Source organism: Lissotriton helveticus, chromosome 1_1 (genome assembly GCF_964261635.1).
Source record: "Lissotriton helveticus chromosome 1_1, aLisHel1.1, whole genome shotgun sequence".
Lineage (NCBI taxonomy): Eukaryota > Metazoa > Chordata > Amphibia > Caudata > Salamandridae > Lissotriton > Lissotriton helveticus.
In genome coordinates, this window is record NC_136057.1 from 1,464,096,178 (window position 1) to 1,464,110,100 (window position 13,923).

Consider the following 13,923-nt stretch of genomic DNA (forward strand, 5'->3'; position numbering starts at 1 on the left):
CTAACTTCCTCCTTTTTCTTTTATTACTTATTTATTATATATTTTTATTTTTTTACTTTCTTTTTATCTCAGTGGATATTATTACACCCTGTTTTATTCAAAGATGTATGCTGGAATATCATTGTTTTGTAATATTTGATGCTTACTGTTAAATGTGTCATTGATTTTATTGTTCAATGGCACACCTTTATGCTTCAATAAAATCTTTTTTAAACCTGAGAGCTCGAACTGGCCAAGATGTTTGAAAAGAAATTGGGTGCAGCTTGTGGGTGCTCAAATAACAGTTCCATGTGATATCGAAATGCAAGTGCCCAAATCTTGCAGTTGACCTACCACAGTCACCATGTGTGGTTTGCAGGGGGTTTGACATGGGCTCCTCACTCACTATCTGCAAAGGCTCAAACAGTCCTAGCTAAGAAATAGAATTTGGGATCAGAGGCCACTTGCGACTTCAATCATACATATCTAAGAACAGCTAGAGGTAGGACGACCATTCTATGAAGAAAGCTGGCTACAGCCCGCGTGCCACTATCCAAAGACCTGGGGAGAACTATAAAAACCATCCTATCCCTCTGAGGGTGGATGGGATGTATGTCGTTACAACGCATGCTTTTTCCACGCATGCCTTTACAACGCATGTTTTACAACGCAGGTTTTACAACGCAAGTCGTTACAACGACTTGCGTTGGGGGGCGCTAGATAGTGGAATAGTTTAATTTACTATTCCAACTCCAGTCCCCGTGGATAGTAGGGAAGGTTTTGGATAGTAAATTAAACTATTCCCTATCCTACAGTGCCCTCCAGCACAAGTCGTTGTAACGACTTGCGTTGTAATACCTGCGTTGTAAAGGTACTGCGTGGAAAAAGTTTTGTTGTAAAGGATGTTTCCCGGGTGGATGTGAACTGATAAGTACACCATAGTGGGAAAGACAAGTTGGGACCAGACAAGTCAAGAACAATGCAGGCTCACAACATTTCCAGTTTTGGAATTTGTCTATGCAGCGCTTCAACCTCTGTTGCAGCATTCTTCTTAGGGTGGGTCTGACTTGCTTGTCATCAAAATCCTTGTGGCTTCTTGATGATTCGGTTCATTACGGAGTATTAGATGCAAGCTTTTGTCTGGACAGCCTTTTTGTCTTTTAGGTGAGAGGTTTGCACTTCTCTTTCAGGGCATTTCAGCTACCTCTTTTTACAAGTTAGAGAACTACAGTACAGTTTATAATAGATGCTGGGGCTTGTTCCCAGATCATGTACAGGCCAAATTTATTTTCCTAATAAACAGTCTGTATGGTCTGATGCAGGAAATATTTCCTTGAATCAAATTCAAAATTGCAGATTCAGGAGGCTTTTTTTAACCTAAGATCAGTGGTACTGCTGGGCAGCCACAGCCGATGAATCGTCATTCAAAAATCAATTACTCTTACAATCAATGGGAGTGCCTTCGCTAGCCTTTTTCACATACTTGCCAGCCTTCCTGGACAGCAGGCAGAGGCTGGGATTGTGCTCAGGGTGATATGTGGATGTTCCCAAACAGCCTCAGTCAAGCTGGTAGCCTAGGCTATGCAAAGCAACGGACAAAACAAAAAAGAGAGCAGGTGTGAGTTATAGATGCACCCTCTATGGACATAACATTCTGGTAGGATATCTCATGTTCTTCGCCCAAACCCACCAGATAGGAGAACAAGGGGAACATATGAGATGCGGGTTATCACATTCATAGAGGATGAAGGCAACTGACAGAAAAAACACACAACTCTGCGTAGACCCTCGTACTGTAAATGAAAATGGCTCACTCTGCACACAATCTCTTGATCTCTCTCACACCAAACACATGTAACACTGCATACTCCAAGTATAAGGGACTTAGGGCCAGAGGCAGGTAATTCCCATTTACCGATTCTAAAATACCGAATTTTACCGATTCGGTATTTCAGAATCGGTAAATGGGATGTAGATAAAGATTTGGTACATTTTACTGAATCGGTAATATTCGGTACTACCGATTTTACCGATTCGGTATTTACCGAATCGGTAATAGGGGGACCATTTACAAGGGTGGCAGGGTGTCACATTGACACCTTGTTGCACCCCTGAAAAGTGCATGGGTGCACATGTGGCACACATACATGCCCTAAGGGCATGTATGTCTGCCACATGGCACTTTAAAAAAAGCAAATAATTGCTTTTTTAAAGGTATTCGGTATTTACCACCAACTTCTAGTTGGTGGTAAATAACGAATCCTTAAATGACAAATGCACTCACTTGAGTGCTCCCTACATTAAGGATTCGGTAATTTACCGAATCAGTATTTTAAGAATTCGGGGGCATATGTAGGTAGGCGTTTGCGGTTCGCAAACGCCGAAATTTGTCGAATTTCGTCGTTTGCGAATCGCAAACGGTGTTTTGATATGTAGGTGCCACTTAGCAAAATAAGGAATCGCAAAAATTGCGTTTCTTAATTTGCTCAAGCATTTAAGGAATCGGAATTTTGCGATTCCTTAAATGCTATGTAGGAGTGCATTTTAAAATGCGATTTTGGCTTGATGAAATCGCAAAATACCACCTACGCCAAGTTGATGGTATTTAGCGATTTCCTTTCAAAATGCATTTTTTTTTTTATTCAAAGTGCCAAGTGGCGCACAGACATAGGGCATGTATGTGCGCCACATGTACTTAGAGGCACATTCCAGGGGTGCAACAGGTGTCCTTTGGACACCCTGGCACCCTTGGAATTGCGATTCTCAAATTGCGATTTTCTCATAGAAAATCGCAATTTGAGAATGTATCCCCATTCATTCCTATGGGCCTCTTAGCCCATAGGAATGAATTGGACACTCATTCCTTAATTGCGGTTCGCAATTTGCGAATCGCAATTAAAGAATGCTAGAGATTCGCAAAAAATGGCGAATTTTTACCTACATTCCATTTTGCTATTCTCAAATAGCGATTCCTTAAAAATCGCTATTTGGGAATCGCAAAATGGAAATTACCTACATATGCCCCTCGGTAATTTACCGATTCCTTAAATCACCGATTCGGTAAATTACCGAATACTTAAATATGGCCCCTACATCTCAGATGCCTAATACCGGTCGGTAACGTCCGAAATTCGGTAATTTCGGCCGTTACCGAGCTGTATTGGCCTACCTACATCTGGCCCTTAGTGATTTTACAGGAGTGTTAGAGAAAAGAGAGAGAGAGAGAAGGGGAGAGGTAGAGAGAGAAGGGGGAGGTAATTTCCCCTTCAGACGTGCAAATAGAAAGGCCTGTGCCACTTCCACTAGAAGTAGCATCCATCAACTGCCAATCATCCCATAGTCTTGTATGAGGGAACGATAGCTATCGTCGACCATGGGTGGTGAACACATTGGGTGCACCCCTTAAAAGTAGCGTCTAAGCTATACTGTTGAACACCACCACAATCGTGAAGCACCTGCAGTGAAGTGAACTTTCAAATTTTCAAAACCACTGGGAGGAAACTTAAGGGAGGCTAGAAACAACAAAAGGACATGGCAGAACAGCTTCACAAAGCCATGCTAGGATTCTGTCCCAACGTACTTTTGAACATAATGCTTCTTGGCATATTAATTGTACTGGATAAATTGGTAATTTACATTAGCTCTCTGCTATACAAGATGTTTATATTTCTTTTACTACTGCGATGAAAAATGTAATTATCAGTTGAGTATTATTTTACATCAAATTGTACAAGACTATGATGATGTACAGCTCAATATCTATAATTACTGTTCTGTATATGTTTTATATTATTTTTGCTTAAAATAGACTATCATTTTGTTACCATAAAACAAATAGGAGGCAATGCTGAGAGAGGCTGTGGCTAAAGGTCCTTGGGTAACAGGTGAGCAGGGGGAAGTAAGGTCCCCCTGGAGCATGGCTGAAAGAGTGCCCTTCATAGAAGGCACCTTGAGAACCTTGAATGGCAAGAGCGCCAAAAGCAGGCGCTTGGAGGGGCCCTGCACAAGGTCACTCAGCAATCAGTACTGCAGGAGACAGTGCTGAGAGTAAATCCAGGTAAAGACGCCCAGAAGCCATTGGAAAGGAGGCACCAGAGAAGCCTCACTTGAAAGCAGGTGCTGAGAGGTGCTCTAGTTAAGATGCTTTGGAGGCAGTGGTGAGCGAAGCCCAGATAGTGAGAATCGTAACCCATTGTCCTCAGTGCCCTGTGCTGTGATTAGGGAGCGCTGTGCCTAGTGTCCCTTCAGTTTCAGGGCTTCAAGGTGGTGGTGTTGGGCTCGGCATCCTTGCAGTCCCTGTGCTCAAACACTTGGGGGCTATTGGACATGGAGTCCTAAACTCACATGATGGTTGCAGGGCAAAGTGGGGTCCAAACAGGTACTTGGCTGTCAACAGGTGGTGCCGGGCTTAGTCCTAAAGTCTGGGGGATCTCCTGAGGGGGCCAATAGATCTACTATCTGTGCTGTGAAATGGCTCTCCTGCAGGCTGGTGTGGGGGGTGCATGGGCTCCCTGCAAACCCTGGCCTTTCCTGAAATACAGCTCTGCCTGGCATCTCGCCAGTCACAGGACTTGCATGATGGGCTCTTGCCTAGTCTTGCCGCAGCCCCTTAGGTCTGCTGAAGAGGTGCAGAGTCTGGTGTCCCTATAGTCAACAGAATCTACTGAGAGTGCATCGCACCTGTGACCCTGCATTTCATGGTCTCTAATGGGATGTCCTGATTCTCGTGCAGCCTGGTGTACTGATGGAGTGCAATAAGCCCGTTTTCCGGACGCTCTGGGTTCCCTGGAGGAGTTTGATGGGCTGGTGCCCTGCAGTCACTGTGTTGTTTTTGAAAAGGCAACTGGCTTGGAGTCTCCGCAGTTCCTATACTCTCTGGGGAAAATAAATGGGGCTGGTGTCTGTATCCTGCTATGTCTTAGCTCCGAAGTAGGTGCTAGGCCTGCTTTCATGCAGGTCCATGGGTTCTCCCAGAGGGGAGTTTTGCTTGTTGTTCTGTCCTGAGGTGCTGCTATTCTGGTGTCCATGTAGCTCATCAGGGAACACTGTTCTGGTTGCCGGACTTAATTTTCTGAAGTCCTGTGGTTACCCTGAGGGGAGCTGGGCATGGTCTTCCCTTGTACTGTTCTTAGGAGGCACAGTGCTTGTCCTGTTAAAATGTACAGGATTTCCATATGAAATGAAGGGATACTGGGCCTTGCGCCGTGCAGTGCGTGGAATATGTACTGAAAGGGTTCTGGTCCTAGTCTCCTGCACTACTTGGACACCCCAACGTGGCACTGGACCTGGCTCTCGTGCAATTGGATGTGCTCCTTAGGGTGAGCTGGTTTCTAGGGATTTCCAGGGCACACTTTTGAGAGCTGTTTGGCCTGAATCACAGAGGGATCCTTTGTCTAATAAGATAGATTCTACATCATATACCTGATCTGCCTGGTGGCCCTGAAGGCCTCTAGACCTGGTGAACTGCTACTTATGGAGGTCTGCTAGGTGTTGCTCTACGCCAGGCGCGCAATGCCCATTGGGCTCAAAGGGCTTCAGCACCCCCGTCGTGAGGCAGCCCGGGCTGTCAGCTTCCCGGGTACACACAAAGCCGCACCCGAGTACTTCACAGGTCTTTAAAAGACCATTTGCTAGTTAATGATGCTTTGTTGGGTTTTTCATACCTTCCTAGAGCGCCTGCATCCCCACTCGGCCTATTGCTGGAAGAATTAGCCCCCCCCCCCAAAACAAAATTCTTAGCCCCTGTGAGAAGTTGGCCTGGTATATGATGTTCACTATTCTAGTGAACACCTTGCACCAGTCCAAACAACCCTTACAGTGATGGTTGTAAGTCAACCTTATAGACCAGCTATCCTAGTGGTAGCGTGGACAGAACAGTCTTAGGCTAAAAGACTCTTGAGGGCGTGTAAAGCCAGCTGTTTTGCCATATGTAACCCCTTGAATATCAAATGAAAGGACACCACACAGGATATATATAAAATATATATGTATTTATTTACTAACACACTCTTCTGAACTCTTTATGAGATCAGAGGCCACAGCACATAACAAGATACTTAGTCAGAATACGTTATAGTTGTTTATATCAAAAGGGAGGGAAGAGGATTCAACGTCCATTCGGTTCCCCTGGTTCAATACTAAATTAATCAAAAATAGGAATGGACACTAGTGTCTACTTAACCGTAGGCTAAGCTGTTGACAACCCTCATAGACTGCCTGGTTCAGTTCGTTGCGGTATATCTTTTTTCCGCCCCGCCAGGAGTCATGGCATAGTCATAGGGTTGCCAAATAACGTGCGGTATGCCTGCCTCACCCGAGGCTACCTCTGGTTCAGCTAGAAGTGTCCAGAAATCATAGGAAGGGAAAAGCGTTTTATATTAAAACAGTGTGTCGCCTTAAAAATTTCTTTAATGAAAAAGGTTGACACTGTATTAAAAATTGTCGATATACGAGGTGTAATCGGGTAACTAGATTACCATATATCTGTATGTATATGGATACGTCAACATGTTTCAGCTCTTTTGGCCCAGCCGGGTCTGGAGAGCTTTCGTCAGGACAAATAAAAACAAACAACATATAAAGGTACTCACACAACTAGTGTTGGGTCCTATTAGCTATTTTAGCTTTTCTTATTTTGTCACCTATAATGTGGGGACACAAAATACTGCATTAAAGTATATCAATATTGGTGATTAGGCATAGTACAATTTTAGTAAAAGCGCACCTCCTAGAAATTACTAGTACAGAAATCTCTAAGCACCTAATTAGAGATACATAAATTACACAGGGTAGGAAGAGACTGGAGACTTGGTTTAAATGCAGGTAGGAGCAGTATGTACACCGCATTTTTAGGAAAAATGGAGGGAGGAGGGGAGTTTGTTATGTAGAGTAAAAGTTCTATTGCAGGTCTTAGACAGAACGTTATTGATTAACTTTATCTCAAAAACAGCAAGAGCCCAAAAACAATATTTTTGTGCGCATTGGGGCTTCGAGTAAAAGTCACAAACAAACAAACATACACGCAATGCGAAATACCTTGTTAGGTTTAGCTTGACAGCGTCAGCAGGAGTGGAGAGTCGCTGTACGCGGTCTTTGCTGAAAGATTATTCACGCAATTAGACAGAGATCACTCGGACTTGAAGTGAAGTGAAGTGAAGGGGGTCTTATCATGCGCAAACTTAGCCCGATGGGCGTCAAGGCGCCTAATTCCAAATCCAGCTCATAACAAAAAACCCTGCAGCTCAACCTGTGTAAGCTCTGGAAAAGCACCACGTTTTTAAGGCCTTTTTAAAGAGCGATAGAGAGGGTAAAATCTTCAACTCCATCGGCACGATGTTCCAGAGCTGTGGCGCAACGACGGAGAAGGCCCTGGCTCCCCATCTGGTGAGCTTAAAGCGGGGGACAACAAGTTGGAATAGTCCCGAAGAGCGCAAACACCGTGTAGGGTGATAGCGGGTGAGCAGGGAGCTGATAGCGCCGTTAGATCCATCCTCGAGAGCTCTATAGGTCAGACACAGAATTTTAAAATATATTCTGTGCTGAATAGGCAGCCAATGGAGGTCTCTCCTCGCAGCAGTAGCAGAAGAGGCTCTGGGAAGATCCAGGACAAAACGTGCAGCAGCATTCTGCACGATTTGCAGTTGATGTATAAGGCCCTTGTTGGATTCCATGCAGAGAGAGTTGCAATAGTCTAGCCTGGAACCAACAAGGGCGACTGCAATCTGCTTGCGTGCTTGAAGAGACAGATAGCTGCGAATTCTATTGAGCGTCCTGATCACACCCCAGCAGGTCGAAACGGTCCGATTCACCTGTAGGGACATCGAGAGTGAAGTATCGAACACCACACCCAGATTTCTGGCAGATTGCGAGGGAGTGGGGCAGATGACAAGAGAGGAGGGCCACCAATCACTCGACCAGATATCATGGTCCTTCCCAAAGACCAGGACCTCAGTCTTGTCACCATTTAGCTTCAGGGAGTTGGCAACCATCCAATCTGCAACATGTTGCATACAGGACCTGAAGCTAGAGGCAGATGTTATGACAGAGGACTGAGTAAGTGAAACCATGATCTGGGTGTCATCGGCATATGATACCACCTCCATCCCCTGCGATCTTACAAGCCTGGCAAGGGGGGCCACGTAGATGTTGAACAGGGTCGGACTTAATGCCGACCCCTGTGGCACCCCACATTGCAAAGACTTTGCTGGGGAGAGGTGGTTACCGAGCATCACTCTCTGTTCCCTATCAAGGAGAAAGGAGTTGAGGAGACTCAGGGCCGCGCCAGTGACACCTGCCTCCCTAAGCCGAGATGTTAGAATGGCAGGAGACAGAGTGTCAAATGCGGCCGTGAGGTCCAATAGCACAAGAACCGTAGTTTGTCCAGCGTCAACCTTGCGTCGGATGTTATCGACTACAAAGGTGAGAGCAGATTCTGTGCTGTGATGTTTTCGAAATCCATGCTGGGTGATATCAAGATACTCCGAGGCTTCAAGGAAAGAAGATAAGTGGCGATTCAGGTGTGCTTCTAAAATTTTAGCCGGTGCAGGGAGCAGGGAAATGGGTCTGAAATTTTTCAAAAGACCAGGATCGAGTGAGGGCTTCTTAAGGAGCGGCCTCACAATGGCCTTCTTCCATATTGATGGAAAGGTGCCTTGGACTATGACCTTATTCATCACCTCAAGCAAGGGAGGAAGGAGGCTGTTCCTACACTCTTTTAGCTTTTTAAGAGGCAGTGGATCTAATGGAGAGGAAGACTTCGTCTTGTCCAGAAGAAGATTCAGTCCCTCCAAAGACATAGAAGGAAAATCGGAGAGGAGGCTGGAAGGAGCTATATCCAATGCCTCAAAAGAGCGTATGCCTGGAAGATGATTTTCAGCCAAGGAGAGGCGTTGTACTTCTAGGGAAGTATGAATATCAAAGATTTTTTTATGAAAAAAGTCTGCAATGTCGTCACAGAGACGTTGAGAGCTAACTACGGGGTCTGGAAGTTGGAGGGAGCATAGTGAGTCCGCAATTTTGAACAGCTCCCTGGCGGAAGTGAGTGAGCTAGTCAGGTTGGAGAAGTATTCCTGCTTCTCCATTATCACTTTCAGCTTATACTCCCGTAGAGCAGACTTATGAGCCTCCCTATCCATGGGGTCCCAGGATTTCCTCCATCTCCCCTCACTGCTTCTGCAACCCTGTCTTAGAAGTCTAAGATGGTCCGAAAACCATGGCGCTGATGGTTTCCGCCGGGCTACATATCGCAGGGATGCGGGGGCAAGTTTTTCTACTGCATTAATGATGGAATCCTGCAGAACTTGTGCTGCCTCATCCGCGTCTTTTAGGGAGAGAGCCTCTGGTGTAGGAACAAAAGGGACAAAAGCCTCATTCGTAAGGTTTCTAAGATTTCTTCTAGAAACGAAAGGGGTGGTCCCCTTCTTAGTAGAATTGGAAGTGGAGAAGGCTAAATAGAGAGGAACCGCAAAGTGATCAGTCCACACCAATGGTAAAGGTGTGCCGCTAGAGAGTTTAAGATCATTAGAGAAAACTCCGTCAAGGATGTGACCTGCTGTATGAGTGGCTTTAGTAACAAGCTGAATAAGATCACAAGCTCCGAGAGATTCAATCAATGATAGAGTATCCTTAGGATGGACCTCATCAAGATGGAAATTGAGGTCACCTAAAATGGTGAAAGAGGGCTTTTCAAAGTATGGCTCAAGGATCCTAAGTAAGTCCGAGGCAAAGTTAGCTCTATGACCAGGCGGCCTGTAGATCAATATACCCGTAAAGGAAACTGAAGGGGCACATACAATACAGAAGTACAGGGCTTCAAAGTGGTCTTGGGGCGAGGAAAGTGGATTAACCGTACATAGTAGGGAGGATTTACAAAGAATCGCAATCCCTCCTCCTCTACGTTTAGGTCTGTCGAGTCTATGTAAAGAATAACCCTCAGGGATGGCTAGAAGGAGGTCATGACCAGAGGAGTCAGTGGCCCAGGTCTCAGTAATAAATACCCAGTCAGGCTGCCTTTCATCCACAAAATCGTGAAAGGCAAGATTATGTTTGATTAGCGAGCGCGCATTTAATAGAAACCCCGTGTTGCGAGAGACAGTGCACCTAGGGGAGGAAGGACAAGGGCTAATACAACGGGTGGCAAGGGGGTGGAAAGAGGAGGAACAGGCCATACAGCAGCGAGAATGTAATAGCCCTAGCGGAGTAAAACGATGTAAAGAGGGGCATGCGGGAGGTCTAAGAGCCAGAAGCGAAGATGAAGCATAGCGAATGAAAGTCTTACCGGGGAGCAAAGGAGCGGAGACCAGGTCCAGCCCGACCTGCAGCCCGTCCTCAGCGCGGACGGGCGCAGACGGGCTGAACTCTGGCGTAACTCCGGCGTCAATCTGGCGTCCCCGCAGCGCGTGACCGCTGCGCGTAAGCATGGCTCAGTTTATGCACTGCTCGCCTCCTAGAGAGAGGACTAGAGCGTGCAAGCAACCCCCCAACCTAAGATGGCCGCCAATCAAGACGTGGACGCGGGACCCGCCAAGTGCGGTGAATCAACAATTATAGTGCGGGAGAGAGGGGCTGAAATGCAGGTAAGCGTGGCCGGCGAATTTAAAAGCAGGGTAAAGGCTTCAAAACAAATTAAAATAAAATGACCAAAAACGGGATTTTAAAATTACTAGTAGCTGCTGGCAGGTCGCGCTGCGAGTAGAGCGCTGCTGATAGTGCGCTAAGCTGTAAAGAGCGAGCTGCCAGGGTTTGCCTCAATTTATGCACTGCTCGCCTCCTAGAGAGAGGACTAGAGCGTGCAAGCAACCCCCCAACCTAAGATGGCCGCCAATCAAGACGTGGACGCGGGACCCGCCAAGTGCGGTGAATCAACAATTATAGTGCGGGAGAGAGGGGCTGAAATGCAGGTAAGCGTGGCCGGCGAATTTAAAAGCAGGGTAAAGGCTTCAAAACAAATTAAAATAAAATGACCAAAAACGGGATTTTAAAATTACTAGTAGCTGCTGGCAGGTCGCGCTGCGAGTAGAGCGCTGCTGATAGTGCGCTAAGCTGTAAAGAGCGAGCTGCCAGGTATCAGGTCTGCATACATGGGAAGTTCTTACCCGCGTGGACCGGCTTTGAGTCCCTGTGCTGACTCTGCTCCTGGTTACAGGTGGAGCTCAGTTTCCCGGGCTTAAGACTGGAGTCCCAGACACTAAGAAAGGACTAGAGTATCAACTCATAACATACTACAAGATGGCTCTCACCACGAATTCCATCGCAATGTTTTTTGCAGGTGTTCGAGAATGTATCTTATGTATGGTACAACATTAGATCAAACCCCGGGCATAGTTCTAATTATCTAGTGAAATGTCCATAACTGAAGAGTGTTAGTTATTTTGAGTGTCTCACTTATTACTGTAATTTATAATGTGAATTTCATAATAGTCACCAGGTGAACAGATACCTGCTAAACAGATATTAATCTAGTTGAGTAAAAAATGTTATCATCATCTAGATGGTTCGTGAGTGTAATGATATTTAATAAAACTGATTCCAGGGAATATCGCCGTTCATTCCTAGTATATGGGTGCCAAGACGGTCCACCCACCTTTGTTCCTTTTCGAAAAGAACTTGCTCAGCGTTGTTATTCTTGTTTTGTAGTGTTTCAAGTACTGTCCAACGTAGCTCATCACAGGTGTGTCCTGCTTCCACGAAGTGTGTACAGAGCTTGGTGTTGTTTTTCTTCGTTGTGATATTGCTCCTATGTTCCCCAATTCTCAACTTGATTTTTCTGCAGGTCATGCCTATATATTGGCATTCACAAGGGCAGGTGACCATATAAATTACATGCGTTGAGTTGCAATTGGTGTGTTGCTTTTGGGTCCATTTTAGGGTTGCTGTCAATTGTAGAGTTTTTGTTGGTTTTGTCAATTTGCATACTCCACAGGTACCACATGGGTAATGTCCTACTACAGGTTCCATCCTGATATCTCTGGTGACAGGAATGATTTGTTTTGTCTTTGGTCTCGTATGGACCAGAACATCTCTGATGTTTTTAGTTCTTCTGTTGGCAAATCTGGGTTAGGGCCAGTCCAATTGTCCAGATGTAATTATCTGCCAGTTCTTTCTGATGAGCTTCTGTACATCATTAGTCGCCGGACAGTAGGTGGTTACACAAGTTACCAAGTCTTTTATAGGTTCCTTTTTGTTGGTTTGCAAAAGGCATTCACGTGGTTGATGTCTGGCCCTTTTCATGCATTTCTTGATCACAGGAGGAGTGTAATCCCTCATTTGTAGTTTTTGAATTAAGTCCTGTGCTTGAATTAAATAATCGCTGTTTTTACTGCAATTCCTTTTGTGACGGAGAAATTGGCTAAAGGGAAGATTGTCCCGCAATGGTCTTGGATGGTAACTGCGATAGGAGAGCAAGCTGTTCTTTGCTGTTGGTTTTGTAAAAGTTCTGGTCTCCAATTTTCCTTTGTCATGGAAAATGGTCAGGTCGAGAAAGTCTATACTTTGGTTGCTGGCAGCGAAGGTGAACTTGAGCCACCGGTCTCTTCTATTCAGCCATTCCATGAATTTTTGAAGGTCTCCTTTTGTGTCCCAAATTAGCAACACATCGTCTATATAACGTTTCCAGTATATGATACTGGAAACGTAAGGGTTTGTCGTATTCAGCACAGAATCTTGTTCAAGTTGGCTTACATAGAGCCCTGCCACCGAGGGTGCACAGGCACTCCCCATGGAAGTTCCATGACTTTGTAGAAACAATTGTCCGTTGTACTCGAAGTAGTTTTCTTTTAGGACCAAACGACAACATTCTAGAATAAAATGGCGAGGAGTTTTGTGGAGCCATTCTTGATGGAAGAGAAGGTCTTCTAACATTTGTAATGTGTCTTCCTGGGGTAAACTTGTGTATAAGGCTTCAACATCGAGCCCTACCAACAGCATTGTGTTGGGATTGAATTCTAAGTCAGCAATTTGAATCAGTAAGTCTCTGGTGTCTTTTAGGTATGTTGGAGTTTTTTGAACCAGCTCTTTCAAGTACTCATCTGCAAATTTCGAGAGGGGCTCCAACAGCGACCCTATACCCGAGACAATTGGGCGTCCCGGTGGGGGTGATTTGTTTTTGTGCGTTTTCGGTAGTGAATAAAAGAATGGTATTTTGGGGCTTTTTGGTGTCAAATACTCTGCTTCTTTTTTCGAGATCCATCCACTGACTTCAGCTTCATGTACCATTATTGCTATGGTGTTCGTCAGTCTATCAGTGGGGTCTTCTTCAAGTTTTTTGTAAAAATTCTCATCAGACAGAAGAGACAGGCATTGTTGATCGTATCCATCCTTTGACAAAATTACTACCCCTCCCCCCTTGTCTGCTGGTTTTATGACGATTTTCTCATTTTCCTTCAACTCGGTCAGTGCAAGGCGTTCCTTTTTGTTCAGATTTTGATACGTTTTTTTGTTGGAACCCAACTTATCAATTCCTTTCATGATTGCCTGCTCAAATGTTTGTATCTCGATGGGTACTGTGGCCGTTGGAGGACAGAACTTGGATTTTCTTTTCAAATTGGTATCCCCTTCGTTATAGGAACTTGTGGATTCATTAAAAAAGGCTTTGAGTTTCAGAGTCCGACAAAATTCAGAAACTTCGCATTTGAGTCTGAAACGGTCTAAAGGAGGGGTAGGTACAAAGCCTAATCCTTTATTGAGGACCGACAGCTGATCATTGGTTAGACTAATATCTGATAGGTTGACGACTAGAGAGTCTTCTTGCTGGGACCTGGTTGAGCTGACGACATACTGCGTGTCTGTACATTTGGTTGCTGGTCTTGCCACGTCAAGTTTTTCTTTCTGCCTCGCACTTGGTTTTGGCCTCTCCCTAAACAAGCATTTACAATGCAACGGTTTCGCCTTTGGAAATGTTAAAGCTATTTGCAATGTAAATGACAATGCCATTTATTTATCTGTTTT